The following is a 26,867-nucleotide window of genomic DNA, read 5'->3' on the forward strand; positions in this document are numbered from 1 at the left end:
AAATATCAATGCATCCCAAAGCCAGACCAAAACAATTTCAGATCCAAAGGATCACAATGCCATATCAAACAAAAAGTTTAATCAGTCAGTAGATCAGAGCAAGCTTCAGTTATCTTCAGATAGACTCAACTACATTTTTAAAAATAAGTACATTAGCCTTCATTCATCTGCAGGGTAAGTTTTCCATCATTAGTACACATATGTTCCCATTTATTAAGAAATATCATTGTGACCAATACATGTGTCTTTTATACAGTGTCACTCATGTAAACACTCATCATAAACTGAGATCAAAACTTCCAATTTATGTTATAAGGAAGGAGGGAGCCTCTGCAGTGACAGTGTAGTTAACTGGTGGTGAAACTATTCAGGAAGCTAGGATCTTTTTCCCTAAGCAACAGTGAAACACCTTCATTCAAGTAAATTAGTACTCCTTGTTTTTAGGTTTTTAAATTTATTTTGAGACAGACAGAGACAGTACGAGCAGCGGGGGGGTGGTGCAGAGAATGAGGGAGACAGAGAATCCCAAGCAGGCTCCACACTGCCATCTGTGGAGCCCAACATGAGGCTCAAGCCCACGAACATTGAGATCATGACCTGAGCTGAAACCAAGAGTTGGACGTTTAACTGACTGAGCCACCCAGGCCTCCCAAGTAAATTAATACCCTTATCTCAACTGATTTGTTTGGCTAGAAGCATAAGAGGAGGAATTGTAAAATAAATTTAAAAGTTAGCGACTGTATTATTATTTATTTCTGAATGATTTGCCACCCCAGAACTTAGTGGTTTAAAATAGCCATTTATTTGTTCATAGTACTGGGGATTGGCAACATAGGCAGGGCTTAGCTGGCATGGTTCATCTCTGCTTCTTATGGCATCAGCTGGACTCATTCATGCTGTTGTGGTCAGCTGGAAGCTCAGCTGGTTGGCCCTGGAGGGCTTCAGTTACATTCTTGGCAACTGGCTGGGGCTGCCAGCCAGGGCATCTCAGTTTTCTCCATATGGCATCGCCAGCAGGCTATCCCAGGCTTTCATGTATAGTATCTGGTTTCTAAGAGGGAAGAACACAGGCTGGACATCCTCTTGAGTTCCGGACTTGGAAGTCATACCATGTTACTCTACCACTCTGTTAGTCAAAGCAAGTCACAAAGCCAGTGCCTAATAAAGAGAGTGGAAATAGACTCCATCTCTTTATGAGAGGAATTGCCAACGTCCTATTGAAATAAAAGGCATTTAATAGAGATGAGAGAAATTGTTGCAGCCATCTTTGCAAACAGTCTATCATATTTGCATGTAAGTACTAGAATTTCTCCTTCCTTAAAAAAATAGCCCTAATACTGATTGTGCAAGATTTTCAACAAACGATTCCCTCTCCTTCACAGTTATTGTTTCTAACAGATTCATTTTATTTTTAAAAAAAAATTTTTAATGTTTATTTGTTTTTGAGACAGAGAGAGACAGAGCATGAATGGGGGAGGGGCAGAGAGAGAGGGAGACACAGAATCGGAAGCAGGCTCCAGGCTCTGAGCCATCAGCCCAGAGCCTGACGCGGGGCTCGAACTCACGAACCGTGAGATCGTGACCTGAGCCGAAGTCGGACGCTCAACCGACTGAGCCACCCAGGCACCCCCTAACAGATTCATTTTAAATGCTTTCAAATAATTGTCTTGAATCCAGACTACTTGCTTTATATGCCTTTCAAAAACGCGTATAGTAATTCACTTCTAGCTCCGAATATCCCACTGTTTGTCTTCTCACAAAGAGTAAATGCTGGTGTGTATGGATCTGTTTGTACAGCATCTGCACTCTGTCACTTGTAAAAATCCTAATATTTATCCCTTCTTTCCCTGAATTTTTGAAATCCCATTTTTCTTTTTAAACTCATCTCTCCTATTTCACATTGCCTGGATATTTTACGTGTATCCCATTATGACAAGTGTATTTTATAAAAGAAGTCGCAATATAGGAACATCCTTTCAGTGGTCTTTTTGACACACAAACTGAAATCAGAGTGGAGGGCTCCTTGGGAACAACGGGATGGTGAGTGACCTTTCTCTTCTTATTTCATTTATTTTATGAGTGGTCTCATTGATGTATACCAGGAGTAGGAATGTGAAACAAATTAAATAACATGTAGCCAGAGGAATTCAAGCTGAGATCTAAAAACTTTATCAAACAAAGACTTCATAACTGAGATCTTAGGAGAGAAACTCTGGAGCTAGAATGGCAATCTCCCCCAAACTCGGGCACAGGGCAGATTTTCTGTGAGTCTTCATTTGTGAAGATCTGGATTTCAGCCTGCACTGTCACTTATAACCACAGGCATGAAGCACGTCCTGCTGGAGAACGGCTACAAAGCGGATGGCACAAATGTGTGGTTTCAGGAAATATAGCAGCTTTCAGAGATCGGTCATTACTTTCTTTCTTCTCACTTCTATCCTGCAAACCTACAAACACTGCAGGTTCGTCCATCTGCTAGGGTAGTAATATTATTTAGGGTATTAGTTCAGCTGATTTAATAGTGATTTATACCAAGACAGAAAGTGTATTTCATCCTCAGAGAAACGTCTGAGATGGAGGGCAGTTCTGTTCTGTGATCTGGCCCTGAGATGTGGAAAACTTCCCTCTCGTCATTCCACGAAAATTTTGCCTGCTCTGAGCTGACTCCCCATGACTCAGTTCAGCCCTGGGGAACCAGAAAGAGAAGGTGGAGGGCAAGTAGCTTCTTTTTAGGGACATAGCCCAGAAATTGCACACGTCACTTGGTGTGCATGTCATTTGCCAGAATTAAGTCAGATGATCACATCTAATTCCAAGGAAGGATGAGAAATATAGTCCCTACCTGAATAGCCAACACTAAGCGATAGCTTGGCAGAGGAGTTTCTGTCACTGAAGAAAACAAGGGGACACATATATTCTGGAGGACAGTTAACCATCTCAGTCACGTTATTAAAGCCAAGTTGCAAATGTAACAAGTAGTCACCTCCAGAAGACAGTTTCCCATTATATATTTAAAACCTTAAATATGTATGTACACCTCAACACAATAATTATACCATTAGGAGTAGTACAAGAACAAAATCTGTGGATATGCCCAAAGATTTTACTATAATTATCATTGCAGAATTAATAATATGAAGGGAAAAAAAAAACTCTTGGACTCCAACAACAGGTGATGGATTAATACAGGTTAAGAGCAATGTTAAAATGTAGGTTTGCCCACTGGAGTAGTTACATTATTAAGAATATTGGATCATCTGATTCCACAAAGACTCAAGTAACATGGACTGCATGGGAAAAAATTTACAGTGTGTTTATTATTAAGTGAAAATAATGTGGATATAACATAAATATGGTTTTATTTAATATCATCTTATCATTAATATATATAATCTTGCATTCTTTTTTTAGTTTTTGTTTAAATTCCAATTAATTAGCAGACCGTGTAATACTAAGTTCAAGTGTACAATTTAGTGATTCAACACACACAATACCCAGTGCTCATCACAACAGGGGCACTTCTTAATCCCCATCACCCATTTAACACATCCCCCCCACCCACCTACCCTCTGGCAACCATCAATTTGTTCTCTGTAGTTAAGAGTTTGTTTCTTGGTTTGCCTCTTTTTTTCCCCTATGATCATTAGTTTTGTTTCTTAAATTCCACATATAAGTGAAACCATATGTTATTTGTTTTTCTCTGACTTATTTCACTTAGTACAATACTCTTTAGCTCCATCCATGTTGTTGCATATAGTAAGATTTCAGTTTTGATGGCTGAGTAATATTCTACCATATCTTCTTTATCCATTCATCAGTCGATGGACATTTAGGCTCTTCCCATAATTTGGCTATTCTTTTTTAATTCTATAATTATCTTAATGTTATAAAGTGAAAATATCAAAAGGATATTAATGCAAAACACAGAATTCTAGTACCCTACCAATCTGACTTTTAAGCAAGTAGTCCTTTATCTTGGCTATACTTTGATTCAGTGTGGCATTAGTCACTAAGGGATCACCGCACTCCATTTTCCTCGGAACTTTTTTTGGTTGGATTGTGCCACGACAGGAGAAGGAATATGTTTTGGCTGCTGCAATGTCCTCAAAAGCAGCAGATTTCAGAATGCAATCGATCCACCTGGAAATCTGGAATCCACATAAATTGGTTCAGGGATGCTTACCCCTTTCTTGGGGGGTCTTATCCTTTAGTGTAGGCCTCCCTCAGGTATTAGCTACATTTTTTTTTAAAGGCAGCAAAGAGTTAAAATATGTATTGGCTTGAAATAGGGCAACAATAAACACATCACCTCACCCCCTAAATCTGATTTAAATGGGAAAATATCACAGAATCAGAGCTTCGTAAAACAGCCAGTTAAGAGAGTTGCCAGGAAAGGATTTAAAAAAAAATCTGCTTGTTAAAAAGATCTGGCCAGAATTGCAGTAGTGACTTTTCTGGCTGGGTTCTCTCAGTGTACACAATGGCAGAACCCTGTGATACCCATTTATATGACCATTGGGTTTCATTAAAGGGCTGGAGGTGTAATCTCCTAATAGATTTGTTTCTTTACCAACTGCTTAATGATGATAACTTCATCATGTTAGCAAACTGGATTACATATGTTTTCCTTTCATTCACCAGGGCCTAACTGGTAAATAGGCTGTCAACATTTCTATTTCAACCATAGTGTTTCAAGGGAATATGATTTGACTGAAAATCAGCCGCATACATCCACTTACTCAAAATTATTTTTATGTTTTCAAATCAAATAGTTCTGTAGCAGTTTAACCTTTCTTAAGGAAAGGAGGACAAATTTGGCCCACGTCTGCATCCACCAGTAGGGTTATTTTTTCTTCCTCAAATATTCTTGGAAGCTCCAATTAGTATTTTAGATTTTCTATGAATTGTTAATGATTGAGAGTCTATTTTGCATGGCACCCAGTTGGCAGCTAAGACCCTCCAACTAGATTTTCTCTACTCCTGCTGAGAGTGTAATAGTCAGGTCAGGGTCATGCTTGAATGGCTCTCTCCCTTAGAATAAATTATAGTTGTACATTTTTAGGAAAATTTAACTAAACGAAATCTCGCTTTACTTTTAAGTGTCCTAAAATAACTGTTCTAACATTCCCCCACCAAGATCACTTAGTATTGTCTTGTACATACTTTCGGATTAGCAGTTTGAGGAAGATCCAAAATGTCAACCAAAATGGAAGAACCAATGTCTGGTAATTCTCAGCTTCTTTAGAAATACTATGAGCTTAGTGGGTGGAAAAATATATTGAGGGATAATAATGATTTTTAAAAAGTAAACAAAAGGATCTATTAAGTTTTTATTAAACTTTGACTTGGAGTTGTAGTTTTTTTTTTTCTTTGATATATGTTGTTAAAATGAGCTTCTTTTAATCTACACTTTTGATCGAAATTCTTTGGCAATTCAGCACATTTGTATGATGGATAAATTTCCCCCATGAAAATATTGAGCTACAATATGCAAGGTCATTTAAATTAAAAATATAATTAAAAAGATGTTGATTTAACAGAATATAAAAGAAGAATTGTTTTGCCTTCTCAATAGATGGAGAAAATTCACTTGATAAAACATAAATTCTTGATTTTTAAAAAATATACCAAAGTCAGAAGGAAGGAATGAAGAATACCTGTTAAAAACCAACAGGGTTGAATCACAATGTGAAAGCACTTAATGCCACTGAACTGTACACTTGAAAATGGTTAAAATCATAAATTTTACGTTATGTATATTTTAACACAATAGAAAAATATGCAAATTTTTAAAAGAATAGTGTGGGAGAATGCAAATAAGTATCTCGGTAACATATACTTAAATACTGAAAAACTATTTTGAATAGTTTGACAAAAATCCAAGCATTTCTTTTTTTCTTTTTAAACATTTTTTTTTACATTTATTTATTTTTGAGAGACAGAGAGAGACAGAGCACAAGTGGGGGAGGGGCAGAGAGAGAGAGAAGGAGACACAGCATCTGAAGCAGGCTCCAGGCTCTGAGCTTTCAGCACAGAGCCCAACGTGGGGCTTGAACTCACACACCGTGAGATCATGACCTGAGCCAAAGTCAGACTCTTAACCGACTGAGCCACCCAGGTGCCCCAAAACTCCAAGCATTTATACTATCATGTTTAATCACGATATCATGACCACTCTTGGTTTCTAGACATGGTACCAAGAACTTCATATTATTTCATTTAATTTTTACAATTCTGTGAGATCAAAATTATTATTTGCATTTTATAGATAAAGTACCTGAGATTCAAGGAATTTAAATTATTTGCCCAATGCCACACAGCTAGATGGTCCATCTGAAAATAGCTTGACAAGGGGAATTCAGGTGTGTGGAACTGAACTACACAAGAGTGAGTCCTGGCTTCACCAGTTAATATTGACAGTTAATATTGACTGACCTGTTGTGGTGAGTGAATTTGCCCATCTGAAAAGTGGGATAATAAGACCTACCCAGGAGGTTGTTAAGAAAGACAAAGCACTTGGAATTATACCTGGTAGATAGTAGGTACTTGTTAAATATTTGTGATGATTGCTGTTTGCCAGGCAGCAAACAAACAGAAAGCCAGAAAACATCTGACTCTGCAACTGATGTTTGTGGCACTTTTGCTCTAATGCCTCCTGTGGTTACACTCATTAAATTTCTCTAGACTGAAGACAAAAGGAAAAATCTTTAATAATTGAAACAAAATTTTGTCCCCCAAAAGATGAGTCTATAGCCTAATTCTTGGAACCAGTGAATATTACCTTATTTGGAGACAAGGTCTTTGCAGATAAAATCAAGTTAAGGATTTGAGATAAAGAAATTATCATGGATTAGTCAATGGGTGCTAAATCCAATGATTTATAAGATATTATAAGGATAAGAGTATCCTTTAAAGAGCTGAATAGGAGAGATCTGACAGAGAAAAGAGGAGGAAGCAATGAGCCCAGGAGGCAGAGATTAGAACAGTGCTGAGAAAAGGCACAGATTGCCTGGAACCACCAGGATCTGGAAGACGTAGGGAACAGAATCATCCCTCAAGCCTTTAGAGGAAACACAGCCCTGACATGACTTCCAAACTGAGAATAACTTCTGTTGTTTTACCAAAACAGCAAAACAAAACAAAACAAAACAAAAACAAATAAAAAAAATAAAAAACACAATGGGAAGTATCAAATTTTGTGGTGAAAATTTAGAGGCATGATCATTAAGGCAAAGAAAAGACAAGAATGCCTGCATGCCTGCTGTCACTATTTCTACTCAAGTTTAGTACTGGAAGTCTTAACTAACCCAAGAAAGCCACAAAAATCAGGAAAGAGACATAAAACTGTCCTTGTTTGGAATCAATGAGGAAAAGATGTCACAATAATCACAATTCATCATTCTTTCTAGTGAACTGGGGATCCATGGTGCCATTTCTTAAAACTGTTAACGCTAGACTACCTAGGAATCCTTGGAGACCACAAACTTTGTCTTAATTTTTCACTTCTTTCTGCTTCCCTTTCTCCTGCTCTACTCCATCTGTGTGCTCCCTGTCAGTCACCTCACTCTGACCGCTGTTCCCCTGACTGAAGAGAATTGTCAAGTTCTATGATGATCAGGATTGGCATTCTTCTGTTAGATTATTATATTTGATGGACATAGGAATGGTTGATTTAATTTACTATGTCATTGCAGGAAATACAAGTACATTAAATCAACACTTCACTCTGCTAAAAGTAATTTATTTTTAAAATATGATATGTTTATGACCTCAAAATCAAAGGCATATTTATATCCCCATTTCAATCAAATTACAACATGACACATCTTTTCAGCAGATGAGGTGACCAAAAAACAAGTCTAAGTCAACAATTTGGAAAAAAATAAAATGAAAATTGAGCTTGGAGTAATAACTTGGAAACTGGATGTTTCCATACTCTTTCCTTACTGTCCTTACACTTTAAATAGAGAGAAGGACTCAGTATGTATTTATATGTACATGGTACTTTGGGATACTTTGGATGTGTCCAAGTATGACCATATTGTCCAGGGGTTTGATAATTGGTAGAAATAATTGGTAACTGTGGTCTTGGACAATACATTACACTTAATATACATATAATATACATCTTATATATATAATAATGTACATATAATATACAACTTACCTATTTAATATTCATTTATATATGTATATATACAATATATAACATTGTTTATTTATATATATAATGGAATATTGTTAAGCCATAAAAAGAATAAAATCTTGCCATTTGCAATGACATGGGTGGAGCTAGAGAGTATAATGCTAAGTGAAATAAGCCAATCAGAGAAAGATAAATACCATAGACTTCACTCATGTGAGGAATTTAAGAAACAAAACAAATAAGCAAAGGAAAAAAAAAGAGAAAGAGACAAACCAGGAAACAGACTCTTTTTTAAAAAAACTTTATTTTTTATTTTAGAGAGAGAGAGAGTGTGTGTTTGAGTGGGGGAGGGGCAAAAGGAGAGAGAGAATCCCAAGCAGGCTCCATGCTCAGCATAGAGCCCGAGGCAGGACACAATCCCATGACCCTGGGATCATGACCTGAAATGAAGTCAAGAGCTAGATGTTGAACTGACTGAGCCACCCAGGCACCCATTCAGACTCTTAACTATAGAGAAAAAAACAGATAGTTACCAGAGCAGAGGTGAGTGGGGGAATGGGTGAAACAGGTGATGGATTTTAAAGAGTACCCTTATCATGATGAGCACTGAGTAATGTATAGAATTGTTGAATCACTATATTGTATGCTTGAAACTAATATAACACTGTATGTTAACAGCCTATTGGAATTAAAATTAAAAACTTAATAAAAAAATAAAGTTAGTGGTCTGACACACTTAGAAATATCCCATTCAGACAATTTACTCTAATCATGTGATAGGCATTCAATGTGTTTTTGTTGATTGATTCTAAATTGGAGTCAACTTATTTCAAATTATCTCTCTGCCTGAGGAGCTTCATGTGAGATTCAATACCACAGATTTTTCAGTTTCCCTATTTAGTCACAGCATTGCCTGTGATTCCTATTATCTAATTAAGTACCCTTGAGCCAGAACAAATGCACTCTTTGTTTTGAAGTCATGACCATGCTGCTTGCTGAGCTCTAGGAATAAAGCATCTTAAAATTGCTGCCATTTTAGTTTGGAAGCTAATGACAACCAATGAAAAATAACCCATCAAGTATATGTCACCATCTTTGCAATCTGCCTGTACTTTCTTAAAGATCAAAATCTACAATTTTGTTGTAAACTTTACTTTCCCACCTTAATGTGGATTATTTCTGGCATTTGATCTTTTCCTTTATAAAAGCATTGATATATAACCATGATAGCCCAATTAATGTTGGTTTAATTGGATTATATGGATTGAGTTGAATTTTCTATATTAAGTGTGTCTCACTAACATAGATGAACATATGGAGAGAAGGCAGGAAATGGCTACATGCTTAGGGACCTAATAGGCACATGTAGAGTCATGGAATTGCACGTGTATGGTGGGAGAAGTCCTTGCCACAAAGAACCTGAGTTACTCGATAGTTTCTCTATATTTCATAAGCCTTTGCCAAGTGCATCTGGAAAATTGGCCGTACTAGATGCCAAAATGCTGCAACCATTCTTACAAGGGAATGAAAGAAGTTTAATTATAAGAAAATGATGCAACTTCAACTCCATTTCTCTTGAATATTTTCAACAAGCCTGCCACCCTTAATTCTCTCAAAGATAATAAAAAGTAAGGTAGGAAAGTACCTGTACCTGGTCTAATAAGACTTCTTGTGCCACCTTATAAACTGGATTCTATGGCTTTATTTGCTCTAGGGTTAGATGCAAAGGCTTGACTTCCTACAAGTTGACCATTTTAAATTCTTTATAAGATATTCTACATACATTTTTTGACCCTGAAAGAAAAATCTTCATTTCTTTTTAGCATCACCTCCAGTTTTTTCTCCCCCACTTCCTCCAAAGTCTTCCTGCCAATATTAAAAAACAAACAGAAAGGCTGTCTATGATGTTTATTCTTAAGCATGGTTAGCATACCAAATATAGGGCATAAATACAGGGTATAAATAAATGAACACACTGGACATAGAGAATCTCCAACTATCACTGTGAATTAGCAACAACAATAACAACAAAAACCCCTTATTAAGCCTTTATTCTGAGCTAGCCATTGTTGACAGTGAGTTGAAACTTATATGGAACTTTAAATGGAATTTGGAACCTTAAAAATGTTATCCTCAAATTTGTGCTAATGTTTACTAAAAGATAATACTATGATTCAAAATTAATTTTTGACTACAACCAGTCAGCACAGTGTAGTAGCAAGAGGGTCTGAGCCACCTGCACTAAATAAAAGCTATGCCTTCTCACGCACAACTCTCGGAGTCTTGGTTTCCTCGCATGGAAACTGAAAAAGCTCACCCTACCTGGCAAGGTTGTTGTAAAGGTAAAAAAGACCGTAGATGATATGTAATACATCTACCTGATATTACTAATTAAATTAATTTTAAAGTAAATAAAAATAAATACTCACATATTGTTAAATTGAGAAAATATAGGCAAGTCATTCATAGAATTTACCATGCTTCCCACTGGGATTTCACATAAAGGACCCCCAAGGTCATCCTTCTGGAGAACATGTTACCCTCATACTGTTTCTCTTCACATACTCTTCCTCTTTACTCTTTACTCTCAGTGGTCATTAGGACCATCACTGTCCATATTTTCTATTACCAATACTTTTAGTTACCACCACAAACAGTTTACAACAGGGAGGCTTTAAGGACAACATAGAGAACATTCATTGTAGGCTTGTTATGTACCAGGAACCATTATCAGTTGCTTACTGTTTATATAGCATAGATACATTTATAAGTATAGATATTTTTATAGCATAGATATATTTATAGACAAAGGTGTTTTAAGAATGACACTAAAAATTCTGTAATGGCCATAGACTCATGAAACATTATCTCAAAGTTATACTTGAAGAGATGGGAGATGAATTGATAGGGAGAGATGAAATATTTCCCCATGCCCAAAGAACATAAGCTGGGCAATTTACAGATTTATTCACCAGATCTTATGTGTGCGTGCAGAGCCAACTCCTATTTATGAATAGTGCCTTGCCTAGCATGTGCTATAAAGAACTCCATGAATATTTATAAATTAAAAAGATAAATAGAGACTGATCATTAGATTCTGAATGAAGGTTTATAGACTTGCACTAAAATAGGATTTGTATGTATGCAGCAAGCAGAAATTAAAATTTTTCTGTAGGAATCCAAATGTTAGTGACACTAGAACCCACTCACACTGTCTGCCCTTCTGCTTGGACTTCGTCTGGGACAGGAATTGCACACAGTGGGTGTTGAATGGAAGTTCTCAGCTTTTGGGTAATTTTAGAAGGAAACAGAGAACAGCAAGGTGCAAAGTTAAAATGTTTTTATTCAGGTTTTCCTGAGGGCTTATAGAAAGGTCACATTCACTTGGAAGTAGTACAAGTTTCTGGAGACAATAGCTCATGTAACCATTAGGGAAAACCACATACAAAAAAAAAAAAATATATTAAGGATAAGAAAGTCTTGCCCATGGCAGTCCTTTCAAAATCTAATGACAAATGTCAGAGTGCCTTTGGACCAGTAAAATGTGCCACATTTCAGAATGCTAGAAAAGAGGGCTGCCATTGTAAAGTGAGTCCCAGAAGAAGGCTCTCAATCATTTACATACTTACTCTGAGACTTTTCATCTGTAACATACACATTGGCTTCCCCAATCACTGGAGAGTGCAGATTTGCTACTGAAAAACCAAAACACATTTTTATATGCCCCAAATCACTGAAACCCTCTACAAAGAAAGGCATGAATACAGGGTAAAGTTATGAGCCTGTGTTCACAAAGTGAGCCCAAGTGGTTTTGACTGTCGAGAATTAAAAAGCATGACCATCTCATCCCTGCAAACCATGAGGTTCTTGGTGCTTGTGATTCATCTAAATCAAGGGCAAAATGGAAAAGGGACTGTTTTTCCAAAGAAGCATTGCTGCCATATCAGGAACAGCCCTACACGCAAATTCCCATAGTAGTTCTTGTTAAGGGATCACCCACGCTGCCTCATTAACTTAATTACATTAAAAAGTCACATCGAGGACGCAGATGGGGATTTTCTGTACCTCTTAAAAAGAGAGCAACTCCCACATCAGCTTTCTTCTTTGGCCTTGATCATTACTTGCCATGGAAGGGGACCCTCAGCTGGTGTAGACAGCCCTCTAAATGTAGGGAATCTCTGAAGAATCCAAAAGGCAATAATATTTGCCTCTACCCTTGTCCCTTGTCCTTAAAGCTTAGTCCCCTGGCTGTGGTTTCAGGCCCCAGAGACTCAACTTAAATTGGGCAGACTGTCTGATGAGGTGTTAAAACCTCTTCTGTCAAGATTTGTGAAGTTTAAAGATCACCTCCTAAAATGTGAAAATCTAAGAACCCCAGCAGAGACATATGAGTCTTTTGCCTATCCCTCAATCATGATTTTAAAAATCTAGAAGTAATTGCCCCCAAAAGGCTCTAGTATTAGCAAGTTCCTTCCCAGTTCATGAGCAGATGGATGCAAACACACATACACATAGGAAGCAGTAGTTGGAGTGAAAGAAATAGTTTTTTTCTAAATACTATACGGCATTAAAAATTTTTTTTTAATCTTTATTTTTGACAGAGAGAGACAGACAGAACGTGAGCAGGGGAGGAACAGAGAGAGAAGGAGACACAGACTCCAAAGCAGGTTCTAGCCTCTGAGCTGTCAGCACAGAGCCCAACACGGGGCTTGAACCCAGTAGCTGCAAGATCATGACCTGAGCCGAAGTCGGGTACTGACTGAGCCACCCGGGTGCCCCAATACTACATGGCATTTTAAAGTGTTTACTCCGTTGGTAAACAAGCTAATTTTTTTAAAAACTAAGCTTGTCATTTGCTTTAAAAACGGTTTTAAAAAAGGTATTCAATGCCATGAAAAGTAAAATTACTTAGTTGGAAGGAGTAGGAAGAACATGTAGACTGAATAAGTAATTTGGCTACTGCATATACTATATACACACACACACAAGCATGTTCATAAAATAAAAAAAAATATTCAGTATTACAGTCCTCATTCCTATGACTGGTAACATAGTCATAGGTTCTATTTATAACAACATTCTTACATTTATGCATTCCATATTGCTTTTGCCTTCAGCAAGCATCTCGGCTGCTTGTGGTTGTTTGTCTGGTGGGGTGACCCAGACCTTCATTCCTGGAATCTGGGTCATTCTGCCTGGATTGTATTATGGCTACAGGAGATCATGGGTTTTTGTTTTTGTTTTGTTTTGTGTTTTTTTTTCAGGACATACAGAGAAACTTTCAGATCATTGATGTGGAAACTAAAATGAGAATATAAGACTCTAAGATCATCATTTTCTTTATCCAGTGCCATTAGGAGTAAGCAAGCAATCTCAGGACACTTCTTAGTTTGCTAAAATTCTCTATAGTGTCAAATAGATGATCACCCAAAACTTTGCCCTACATAGGGATTTGATTAGAAGTATTCAATGGTAATATTTTTATATTCCTGTTGCAACATCATGGCATGGACTACCAGTGTACATTTTACTACTGTAAATAGAATTATTAGTGCCTTTAGGTCTAAGTCTAATTAGAGAACCAATTTCAGAAAACTCAGAACCATGTCAGAAAACTCATCCTTAAGATTCTCTTCCTCAGGAATCATTCATACTATCAAAACATTTATCAGTCAGGTTCTACATAGAAGAAACAATCCAGTAGGAGATAGATAGATAGATAGATAGATAGATAGATAGATAATAGATGATAGATCGATCATATTCCTCCCTCACTTTATTACAGAGAAGAGGGAACAATAAAATAGTACAAGGATAAGAGCTCCAAGATTTTGAAACTTTCCCACAGGTAAACAAGTAAATTCTTTCAGAGAGGATCCAGCTAAATATTGGTAATTGAGTGAAAATTCTACAATATCACCAATCCTCAAGTACCAAAAGCAAACAAAATGAAGGTAATCAAACATTTTATTTGTTTTGTCAGTGTCTTGTATTTCTTCTATATACCAGGGAGGGTTTGATGAGTGGCCATAAATAGTCAAGATACGTACACATATCTCTATAGGAAAACTGGTAGGGGCACCTAGGTGGCTCAGTGGGTTAAGCGTCTGATTTCAACTCAGGTCATCATCTCACAATTTGTGAATTTGAGCCCTGTATTGGGCTCTCTGCTGTCAGCATAGAGTCTGCTTGGGATCCTCTGTCGCCCTCTTTCTCTGCCCCTTCCTCCTCCCCACCCTCTCTCTTTCTCAAAAATAAATAAACATTTAAAAAGGGAAAAAAAAAGAAAAACTGGAAGAAGAAAGTAAAATTTCTCCCAAGAATAAAAAATCTATAAGAAATTAAATATCAATAATACTCGCTTTTACTATTAATTAGCATTTTTTGAGTATTATATTCTTGGCACTGTGCTAAGGACCATGTATTAAGATTATCTTATTTCTTCCCCAAAGCCACTTCAAGTGCTAGTTTTTTAAAGAGCACTCAGAGCTTGCTGAATTCAAAGGTTGAGTTTATTCCTCCATAAAAGTACTACGTTGAATTAGTTTAATGAGAACTTGCATTTAAACTATGTCTTGCTAGCTACATTTTTAAAATCTATAACCTACATTGAAAAACACACAACACAGTATATACAGTTATTTGGATAGAGTAATATTTTTTTTTAGCAATTTAAACCATTTAAACTTTAATGATCCTTCCTTAACCAGCTTATCTAATTTTACCAAACCCTTCTAACCTGTATTATTTTCTTCATTGTATTTATCTCCAGGCCTGGCTTTATAGGCCTGCAATCGGTGCAGTCACATAGGACCCTATCATTAAAATGTTTTCTCACTTGGCTTATGTTCAGCTGTTGCTATCTTGAAATTCTTTTTAATATTTGAACAAGGGCCTTCCATTTTTATTTTTCACTGAGTACCACAAATTATGTATCTGATCCTATCTGTCTCCATCTGATATTACCCTGTTTACTCTACAACATGTTTATATTTTGTCTTCCCTACTAGAGTATAATCTATATGAGAATAAAGATTTTGCCTATCTTGTATCGCAAGTAAATAGTAAGTGCTGAAAAAAAATGTTTCTTGAATTTTGTACCTGGCTTCACTTACCCAGATAAAGTCATTTCTTGAGAATAAGCAGCCAAACCCAAGGAATCAATATGCATGTAGTGTTACTCATATTTAAAAGGAGTACCAAGGAGGACATAAACATTCTGTCTCAGGCTGACCTTCCATTTTCAAACTTATTAAGTAATGGTAAATGTCACAGTGTGTCTTGAGAGAAGAGTGCCAAATTTTCTCATTTAACATCAGTATTTGAATTACAATTTCTTGGTGACTAAATCCCACTTGGAAGTTTATGAACAAGTGGCTGTTATTCTGTTGACCTTTTCCCATCCTCTTTCAGATCCATCTTGTCGCTTTATTCCCTATTTTAACAGATAAGAACAGGAAAGAGAAAAGAAAAATTGAGAAATTAAGCAACATAAAATAAATCATATGTTATTACTCAAAATTAAATTGTGGCTCTGATACTCTACAACAACCACCAGCACCATTTTGCATTATTTATTGAATGTGTTTTTAGACCCTTAATCATTGAAAAAAAAAAAAAAAAGCTTTATATATTAGTAGTTTTAGAAGTTAAGATAATCCTCTGGGACACCTGGGTGGCTCAGTCGGTTAAGCGTCCAACTCTTAGTTTTGGCTCAGGTCATGATCTCATGATTTAGTGAAATAGAGCCCCACATTGGTCTCTGCACTGGCAGCACAGGGCTTGCTTGGGATTTTTTCTCTGTCTTTCTCTCTCTGAACTTCCCCCACTCATGCTGTGTCTGTGTCTCTTAAAATAAATAGATAAACTTTAAAAACATTTTATAAAAAAATAAAAAAGTTAGATAATTCTCTATAATATAATTTTCATTGAAAGATATTCTTTTATGATGTGTCTAGGTGTGGATCTCTGAGTTTATCCTACTGTGAGTTCATGATATTCTCGGATGTGTAGATTAATGTTTTTATTACTTATTTAAATATTCTTTCTGCCCCTTTCTCTTGTTCCTCTTCAGTTTTCCATGAATATGATGGTGTGTTTCATGATGCCCACAATCTCTGAGGCTGTCATTTTCCTTCACCCCTTTTTCTTTCCATTTGTCTAAATGGATAATCTCAATTGACCTATTTTCTAGTTCACTGATCTTTGCCTGCCAAAATTTGTTGAGCTCCTCTAGTGAACTCTTTATTCTTGTCACTGTACTTTTCAACTTCAGAATTTCTATTTGATTGTGTTCTATAATTTACAAATATTTTTTGGTATTCTTTATTAAATGAGAAGTCATTTCCCTATTTTCATTTAGCTCTTAAGACATGGTTTCATTTTGTTCTTTGAACATATTTTAAATAGCTAATTTAAAGTCTTTGTCTAGGAGCACCTGTGTGGCTCAGATGGCTGAGTGTCCAACTTCGGCTTAGGTCATGATCTCATGGTTCATGGGTTTGAGCCCCGCGTTAGGCTCAGTGCTGACGACTCAGAACCTGGAGTCTGCTTCAATTCTGTGTCTCCCTCCTTCTCTTTCCCTCCCCCACTCACACTCTGTATCTCTCTCTCAAAAATAAATAAACATTAAAAATAAATAAATAAATAAATAAATAAATAAAGTCTTTGTTAATAAGTCCAACATCCTGGCTTCACCAAGAACAGTTTCTATTGATTGCCTTATTCCTTGAGTATGGTTCATACTTTCTAGTTTATTTGTACATATCATAATATTTTTGTTGTTGAAAACTAGACATTTCAAATAATGTAACTGGTAACTGTAGAAATGAGATTCTCCACTTTCTCCATAGTTTGTTGTTCTTTCTTTAGCAACTTTTCTGAACTTATTCTGTGATGTCTATATATATATAGATTTTTTTTTCATATATAGCCACTTAAATCTCTGCTTGGTTACTTTATTAGTCAGCTGATGATTTGACAAATTTCTTGGAACCAGGAATTCTCCAAGTCTTTGCTAGGGAGCTCTGTGCATGTGTGGGAGCACATCCTTGTCACTCAGATGGGCAGCTTTTATTTCCTGTGTCTACAGAGCCTGAAGGTCAGCCAGAGATGAAAGTCTAAGGGCATTCTTAGGTCTTACCTGATCATGTTCAGGGCCCTAAGCATGTGGCTTTCTAGATTCCCAAGAATATGTCAGAGCTTTTTAAGTCCCCCAGGGACATCTTATTACCCAGCTTTTCCTTTTTGGTTAGCCTATTCTTTACCCCAACTGTTACCCACCACCTCAAGTAATCATGATGTTAAAAAACTGTCACTGGGTTATGTTTTGTTTGTCCATAAATATTTTCAAGGAAAGAGTTGTTCACACTGGGTAAGCTTTAAGTCTGGTCAAATAGAGTCTTGTTAGTGGGGTCTTCCAGGAAGCCATCAGACAGTCAAATAATGATGGTTCTCTTGGAATGGGTCTTTGAAGGAGGTCCAACCCCATTTCTCCCTCACTAGCTAGCGGCAGCTGGTTTTCAGTATGATTGCGGATTGTTGGCTTTCAAGGGTACTTGGGGAGTTGGTAGAGTGAAGAGTGGGAATAGGGCAAGTTAAAATGCCAAAGTTTATTTTTCTTGAATAAACACTCCTCCAGATTGCTGTAAGTCTTTAATTTACAGAGTTCTGAAAAAGCTGTTCCCCATAGTTTTTGCCACTGTTCTCTTGGTTTTATGGTGAAAAGAATTTTCTGAGGTTCTGACTCTGCAATTTTTGCAGACCTCTCAAGAAATATCTTTTAAAAAATGAGTACTTCATATTTTTGGTCAACTCACTCAGTTGAGATTTCTGAATTACACCTTTGTTTTAAGTTGACTGAAACTGTGTTTTTACCTGGCTAATATTCAGAAAACTGAATAGAAAACTTCCCTCAAGTTGTAGTTTTAGTGGCTTAAGTAAATATAATTCATGTTTTCTCAAGTAAGGATTAAAAATAAGAATCCTTTAAGTACAAAATATTATTTCTTTGGATCCATTCAATATTTAAAATTGTAGTCCTCTTCAAACATGCTAACCAGAGTTTTGATATTCCATGACATGACCTACATGATTTCCTACAGTCATTCTGGATATTGAGATAGCAGCTATAATGCCCAGGGAAGCTGTGATTCCATTGTTTCTCAACTGAGGCAGAGACTGAAACTGATTGCTAAGGAGTCCACCACATTCTATTCGTCAAAGAGCAGGCATATGGGAGATATGTCATTGAACTCCCAGGCAAAATTGAAATACACTCTATAACATAGTTTAGTAGTCGTCAACATATGAGCAATGCATAATCCTATGAGGTTAATATTCTAGGATGTCCTGCCATCCACACACATGCATAACTTCTCCCCCACGCCCACCACCATTAACAACATCTGGCACTAGAGTGCTACATTTGTTACACTTGATATAAAAATATTCACTGTTGTAGTATCACACAGAATATTTCCATTGCCTTAAAAATCCTCTGTTCTCTGCCTATTACTCCCTCCCTCCTACCCAACCACTAGATATTACTAGCCATTTTACTCCCTCTAGAGTTTGCCTTATACAAATCGTCAGGTAGTTGGAGTTGTATAGTCTGGAACTTTCTCACATTGGCTTCTTTCACTTAATATGTGTTTAAGATTTCTCTATGTTTTCTCATGGCTTGACAGCTCATGTCTTTTTAGTAGTGAAAAATATTCTATTCTCTGAATATTTTACAGTTCATTTATCCACTCACCTACTACAAGACATCTTGGTTGCTTCCAAGCTTGGAAATTATGAATAAAGCTGCTATAAATATCCATATGCAGGTTTTGTGTGGACATACGTTTTTAGTTCATATGGATAAATACCAAGGAGCATGATTGTTGAATTATATGGTAAGATTACATTTAGTTTCAAAAGAAACTGCCAAGCTATCTTCCAAAGTGGCTGTACCATTTTGCATTCCCACCAGCAATGAATGAGAGTTCCTGTTGCTTCACATCCTTGACAGCATTTGGTGTTATCATTGTTCTTGGTTTGGCCATTACAGTAAATGTGTAGTGGTGTTTCATTGTTTTAGTTTTCAGTTCTCCAATGACATATTTTTCATATGCTTACCTACCATTTCTTTGGTGAAGTGTTTGTTCAAGTCTTTTGCCAATTTTAAATCAGGTTGTTTATTTTCTTATTTTTATTTTTAGCAGGTTTGTTTTTTTTTTTTTTTTTGGATAAGTCATTTTTCTTTTTTTTTTTTTCCAATATATGAAATTTATTGTCAAATTGGTTTCCATACAACACCCAGTGCTCATCCCAAAAGGTGCCCTCCTCAATACCCATCCCCTACCCTCTCCTCCCTCCCACCCCCCATCAACCCTCAGTTTGTTCTCAGTTTTTAACAGTCTCTTATGCTTTGGCTCTCTCTGGATAAGTCATTTTTCAACTGTGTCTTTCGCAAATATTTTTTTTCCCAATTTATGATTTTTCTTTTCATTCTCTTAACAGTCTCTTTCCCAGGGCAGGAGAAGTTGATATAGATAGATATAGATATAGATATAGATATAGATATAGATATAGATATAGATATAGATGATATAGATATAGATATAGATATAGATATAGATATAGATATAGATGATATAGATATAGAGAGAGAAGGGGGAGGAAGGACAGAATATATTCTTGCTGCTATTATTTGGAACAAACTTTTAATGATTAAGAATGAGAAAAATAAAAGCTTTATTTTACCTTCACTTATTTAACTTCTGATGCTCTCATTATAGGTAGATGCTCATTCCTGACCTATATCATTTTTCTTCTCTCTGAAGAACTTTGAATATTTCTTGCAAGGCAGATCTATTGGCAACAAATTCCAACAATTTTGTTGGTCTGGGAAAGACTTTATTTCTTCTTCACGTCTGAAGGATAATTTCATAGGGTGCACAATTCTAGGTTGGTGATTTTTTTCTCTCAACACTTGAAAGATTTCACTCCACTCTCTTCTTGCTTGCCTGGTTTTTGAGAAGTCAGCTATAATTGTTTGCTCCTCTATAGGCAGGTGTTTTTTCCTCGTGATTCTCTCAATAATTTTTTTCTTTATATTTGAGTGTTTTGAAGTTTGAATATGATATGCCTAGATTTAGTTTTTATTGGAAGTTATCCTGCTTCACGTATTCTGATCTTCCTGGATCTGTGGTCTGGTGTCTGACATTAATTTTGGGAAATTCTTAATCACTACCACTTCAAATATTGCTTTTGTTCCTTTCTCTCTTCTTCTTTTTCTAGTGTTTACTTTTTTTAAGTTTATTTATTTATTTTGAGGAAGAGAGAGTGCAAGAGCAAGAGTGGGGGAGGGGCAGATAGAGAGGAAGAGAAAGAGAACCCAGGCAGGCTCCTCAATGTCAGTGCAAGGCACTAAGCAAGAGCTCGAACTCACAGAACTGCAAGATCATGACCTGAGCTGAAATCAAGAGTTGGAGAGTTAACTGACTGAGCTACCCAGGCACGCCTCTACTATTTGCTTTATGCATATTTTATACCGTTTGTAGTTGTCCCACAATTCTTGTATATTCTGTTCTGTTTGCTTGTTTTTTTCCCTTTTTCTGTTTTGCTTTTGAATCTTGGGAATCCTCAAGCTCACAGATTCTTTGCTCAACTGTTTCCAGTCTATTAATGTGCCCAACAGAAGCATTCTTCATTTCTGTCACATCATTTTTGATCTCTAGCATTTCTTTTGGATTCTTCCTTAGAATTTCCATATCTCTGCTTATACATTATCCATCTAATTCTTGCATATTGTCTACTTTATTTATTAAAGACCTTAGCATATTAATTATAGTTATTTTTAAATTCCTGGTGTCATCATTCCAACATTTCTGCCATATATAACTACTTCTGATGCTTGTTCAGTCTCTTCAAACTGTGTTTTTTGCTTTTTTAGTATGCCTTGTAATTTTTTGTTGAAAGGCAGACATGATGCACTAGATAAGAGGAACTATGGTAAATGGGCCTTTAATAATATAATGGTGAGGCAGGGGGTGGGGAGGGAAAGTGTTCTGTAGCCCTATGATTAGGTCTCAGTCTTTTGGTAAGCATGTGGCCGTAGACTGTGACCTTGGCTTGTGCTCTCAGTTCACACTCCCCTTAGGTAGAACAGAATAGCCAACGTGGTCTAGAGTTGTGTATTTCCTTTCCCTCATGCAAAAGGGTAGAGCCAGCTGGACTTAAGTATTTTCTTTCCCCATGTAGGTTAGACTCTAAGAAAGCCCCAGCATATTAACCTCAGGTAAAATAGTTTCTCTAGAGGCCAGCCCTTTTAAAAAGAACAGGATACTCTGGAACATTTCAGAATGGCCTATTTTTCTTTCCCTTGATAGAAGCACTAGAATATATTCTTTGTTATTCACTGTGAGAACTTAGCAGAACTCCTAGAGGTGAAATTCACAAATGTCTTCCCCCCATAACTGGGTACTCTTGGAGTTTTTAACTGTCACATGTACCCACCGAGCCTCCAGCGATTCAACTACAGTTCAGGTTTTCCTATCCCAACACTAGTTCCTATGGATGCTTCTGCTCCTGGGTTTCTGCTTTGGTAAGTTGTAATTCTCTGTGTCTACCTCTCTGTCCTTCCAATTTGGGGGGCAGCAGTTAGCCCTATGGCCCCATTCCTCTGTCGGATCTAAGAATAGTTATTGATTTTTCAGTTTGCTTTGCTTTTGAGGATAAAGTGGCAACTTCTAATGTCTGACATGCCAAACTGGAAACTGAATGTCCCTCCCAGATAGTTTTAATAGAACAAATTTTCAGCTTCTAAATTTCCCCTGTGTTTTTACGTTGCATCCATAGACAGTGAAGTATTCCCTTTTCTATCCCATGTTCCCTTTCATAATCACTCTCTTTCCATTGTATAAAGGAAAAGTGTACCTCTCAAGTCATTCTATATTTTATTATGGCTCCTTAAGAATATAGAAGTCTCTGAATGCCTCATGAATAAATAATTAAAATTATTGGTGGCAAACATCTTTTAATCAAGGCACCATAGTGCTTCATGTCCTTTACAGTCTTATACATATTTATCTTTAGGGTGTAAGTATGTTATTAAAATCTGTGTATTATGGTCAATGTCAGGATATTATAAATTAATACAAATTGTAGACTGGGAAACCTGCGTAATTTTGATTCTATAACCTTGAATTATCAGTAAAGAATTAAGGGAGCAAGAACATGTAAAGCAATGAGAATATACATACAAAATATCAAAAGTAGTGCAATACCAATTTGCTCCCTACTCTGCATTTGTTCCACTCAGGTAGTAAGGAAGAGCTTGGTGAGTACGCTAATACATCCTTGTTCAGCTGTGTCTGAAGCTGCAAGGTGTACTTAAAGTGCATGTTAATGTAGAACCATGCTATTTAAAAATTACTGGCAAAGATATATTCTTTGTGATTACTTCACATTTTGGAAAATGCTTGCATATATCATGTTAAACAACATACTTCCAAGTAAAAGGGTATAATGTTGTGAAATAGTCATTTGACAACTTTTGATAACATTTTTGGTTTACTTTCTTTTTTTGTGTTTTTAATTTTTTAATGTTTATTTTTGAGAGACAGCAAGACAGAGCATGAGCTGGGGAGAGGCAGAGAGATAGGGAGACACAGAATCCAAAGCAGTCTCCAGGTTCTGAGCTGTCAGCACAGAGCCCAGTGCGGGCTCATGGGCTCGAATCCATGAATGGCAAGATCATGAACTGAGCTGGAGTCCGACATTCAACTGACTGAGCCACTCAGACACCCCTTATTTACTTGCCAGAAATCTAGTGACTGGGTAATAAATCATTTTGCATGCTAGATTATTTGCAATTCTTTGCTGTCTAAAAAATTTCAGGAAGACCTAACTTATGTGTAGGTGGTAGATCACTAAAAATTATCACTAAAAATTATTTTTGATGCTAGATTTCAATGTGAATTTTAAAATATAACCTGAAAGGAGTTTTAAGAATTAAATGATGCTATTTTTGTAAAAAAAATCTTCAAATTTCCATTTATATATTGGTATGAACAAGTTTTCATATGTGTATATGGAAAATTAGAATAAATTTGATATTAAAATCTGACTCCATAAGCAATACATAGTTATTAATCCATATGTAAGTGCATTAATCATTAAGGAATGTATTCCCAATGATATTTCACTGTATATATTTGATATTAATTAAAATATGGCTCACATTATATGCTATTTTTAAATGTTTATTTATTTTTGAGAGAGAGAGAGAGAGACAGACAGAGAGTGAGCAGGGGAGGGGCAGAGAGAGAGGGAGACACAGAATCTGAAGCAGGCTCCAGGCTCTGAGCTGTTAGCACAGAGCCCAATGAGGGGCTCAAACTCACCGTGAGATCATGACCTGAGCCAAAGTTGGACACTTAACCAACTGAGCCACTCAGGAACCCCTCATACTATATCCTATTTTGACAAATTCTGCACTAATAATAAATGTAACATAGCTAAATCAAAAAAAAAAATCAGAAACTTTTAATTACCAAAATTTTTAAATAGTAACTAATTGGCATATAAAATTCTCCTGCAGAGTAGTATTGTTGGGTGATCAAAAACATTATTTAGAGATAACATTCTTTTTGGACATAGAATGGAAATATGAGTTCAAGAAGAGAAAGGACACTGACGTTTCTGTCTGATTAAGAAAAATCAGTTTGTGTATTTTTAAAGAAAGGTGATGTGAACTTGCTAAGTATATGGATGACTAGATTAATTTAGAAGAAAAATATAAAAGTTTTATATTCATAAACTTCAATAGTTACAATGTGTCTCATATTATTGCATTTTCAACTATATAAATTTAAGGTGATAATCTTTAGAAGTCAGGTAATAAATGTACAAGAAGTTATGTAATTTTCAAAAATTCTTTTGAAAGTACAGAAGTAAAGTTTTTAGAAAATGTGTTATTTTCTAAATTATTAGAAATTATTTCTAAATAATTCTAAAAGAATTATTGCCTTGAATTCTCTCTACATTTACTGAAGCTACCTTAAATTTTTTCCTACCCCATGTGTCTATTTTTTCTAATTTCATTCAGAGTCAGTCGTGGTTGGTCAATAATAATCATCAGCTTTCTTCATCCTTGTCGTCAGCTCATTGACTATGCAAGATGATCTGATTAGCATAATTTGTAATTTAGAATGACCTCTAGAGAGTTTTGAATAGCAAGGTGCCAGATGTCATGGACTTGCCTAAGGAAAGTTGAGGCAGATGCATCTCATTATTAAGCCTCCTTACGGTACTCAAGAGTACTAAAAAAAGTTGTTTTATATATTGGGCACATCTGTTGATGACAATTTTTAGAAGTAAAATGCATTTTATTGGTAAGTTTCTGTAATTTTATATTAGCACCAGTATTAGCAGTATTGTTGTTATTAAGAGCCAGTATTAGTTCTGAACTAAACTCTTTAATATCTTACCTCATTTAATACTCACAGAAACCTATGAATTAGCTAATATATTTTAACATCAGTCCAATTTACAATAAGGAATACATCTCAGAGACATTGGGTGTGGCCCGTTTTATACCTCTAAGAAAGTGTAGAGCCAGGATTTGAATGCTGGAAGTTAAGCTCTACTACATTGCCTACTGGGGAAGTCACTCATAATGTTAGACCTTGAGCAGCACCTCTTAGATCACTTCTGGTATTGACTTGGAGAAAAAGTTCTGTCTAGACAGCATTAAAATGTACATTTTCTTGCTGTAATAAAATGGTGCCTTGAAAGAGACCAAATAGAAACTACATCTGTCAGCACATTTATGATAGAAAATAAACACAACCTAAGCAATGTTTTCTTACACTTGCCATGATATAAGAAAATTTTGAGTACTGCGCAAAGGAAAAATGCTAATAAAACATGCTCTGGATGGAAACTACCTGGCTGAAAAACTTGATTTACAGCACATACAAAATAAGTGCTGAAGTGGGTCTTGTTATTTGACATTGGACACTAATGCTGAACAATATCTAGCAAATTCCATGAATTTCTTTATTGAAAGCTATAGACTCAGATTCCTAGATAAAGAGCTCACTTTAGTAATGTTGTTAGTCTTATAACAGGAAAACTGATTAGGAAGCCGCTGTGTTGGTTTGATATAGGATCATATCCATATATCCTCCTTTAAGAGCTAAGAGGCTAGACACTGTTGAGAATATGATAGCTCATAATTAAGGATAGCAAGCTTTCACATGAAATAATAGAATGGAGAGGTGAAAGGAATCTTGTAGAGTCTCAATTTCAAAGGCCTTTATCTACATATTGGAAAACTAAAGCTTGGAAAGTACAAATGTTATACATAAATTCACACATATCTTACATGTAAGTTACTTTCACGCTTTTATCTAAAAGGTAAATTACACTTTCTGTAAAATATTATTTCCACTAAAACATTTCTTTCCATTTTTTTAATGTTTATTTATTTTTGAGAGAGAGAGAGATAGAGAAAGAGCATGAGTGGGGGAGAGGCAGAGAGGGAAGGAGACACAGAATCTGAAGCAGGCTCCAGACTCTGAGCTGTCAGCACAGAACCTGATGCAGGGCTAGAACCCATGAATCTCAAGATCATGACCTGAGCCAAAATGGGACACCTAACTGACTGAGCCACCCAGATGCCCCTATACTAAAACATTTCTAATTGTGGGAGAGCAGAGTGTTGTTTGTTTTTGTTTTTGTTTTTGTTTTTGTTTTTTCCTTCCTCTGGGTGTAAATGGTCAATGAGCTCTTAATTTCAAATTGACTGTCTACCACTTTGTAATTTCTTCTGCATACTTGGGAGCACAGTAAGCCAGACCATACCTGCAAACCACATCTCCACTTACCTCTCTGGTTTTGAAATTTTGTGATTAGACCAAAGGGAAATATAAATACACACATCAGTCTTAACATCCTTTGACATCCCCTCTGAAGCAGGCAGCACAATGGACTAGTAGAGATTGCAAACAAATCACTAAGGGGACAGGCAGGTAACGACTATAAGTAAAGCAGGCTGGGAAGGGAAGGCGAGGAGTATGAACAATTGGAGACCCCATGCCTCATCTAAAGGAGGCAGTAACTAAGCCCCAGCCAGTTTTTGCAATACAGAAATATAGCCCTAGGGGCACCTGGGTGGGTCAATCGGTTAAGTGTCCCACTTTGGCTCAAGTCATGATCTCAGAGCTTGTGAATTGGAGCCCAGTGTCAGGCTCTGTGCTGACAGCTAACAGTTGGATCCTGGAGCCCGCTTCAGATTCTGTCTCTGTCTCTCTGTCTCTCTGCCCCTCCCCCACTCATGCTCTGTTTCACACACACACACACACACACACACACACATATATAAATAAAAAAATTAAAAATTAAAAATAAAAGAAAGCCCCAGTATTGCAGCTATTTGCATATTTCATAAAAAGCCAAAATCAAAATTTCACCATGGAATCTCCCAATATGTAAATATTGGAAACTAAGTTTTTAATTTTGTTTAACATCTGTAAGCCAAGCAAAATACATCTCTCAGATACAATAGATGTATTTGTTAGACAGGAGGTAGACCACAGGCCACCAATATGTAAGTTGAGAGATTTAGCCATGGCATTCCTAATCCAAGAATCCTTTTTCCATCAGTGAAACCGAAGGCTGGAACCCAATGTATATAGCTGATAGGAGCTTACTTGTAACCTGCCATGTT

Source organism: Panthera leo, chromosome C2, assembly GCF_018350215.1.
Source record: "Panthera leo isolate Ple1 chromosome C2, P.leo_Ple1_pat1.1, whole genome shotgun sequence".
In the NCBI taxonomy this organism is placed as follows: Eukaryota; Metazoa; Chordata; class Mammalia; order Carnivora; family Felidae; genus Panthera; species Panthera leo.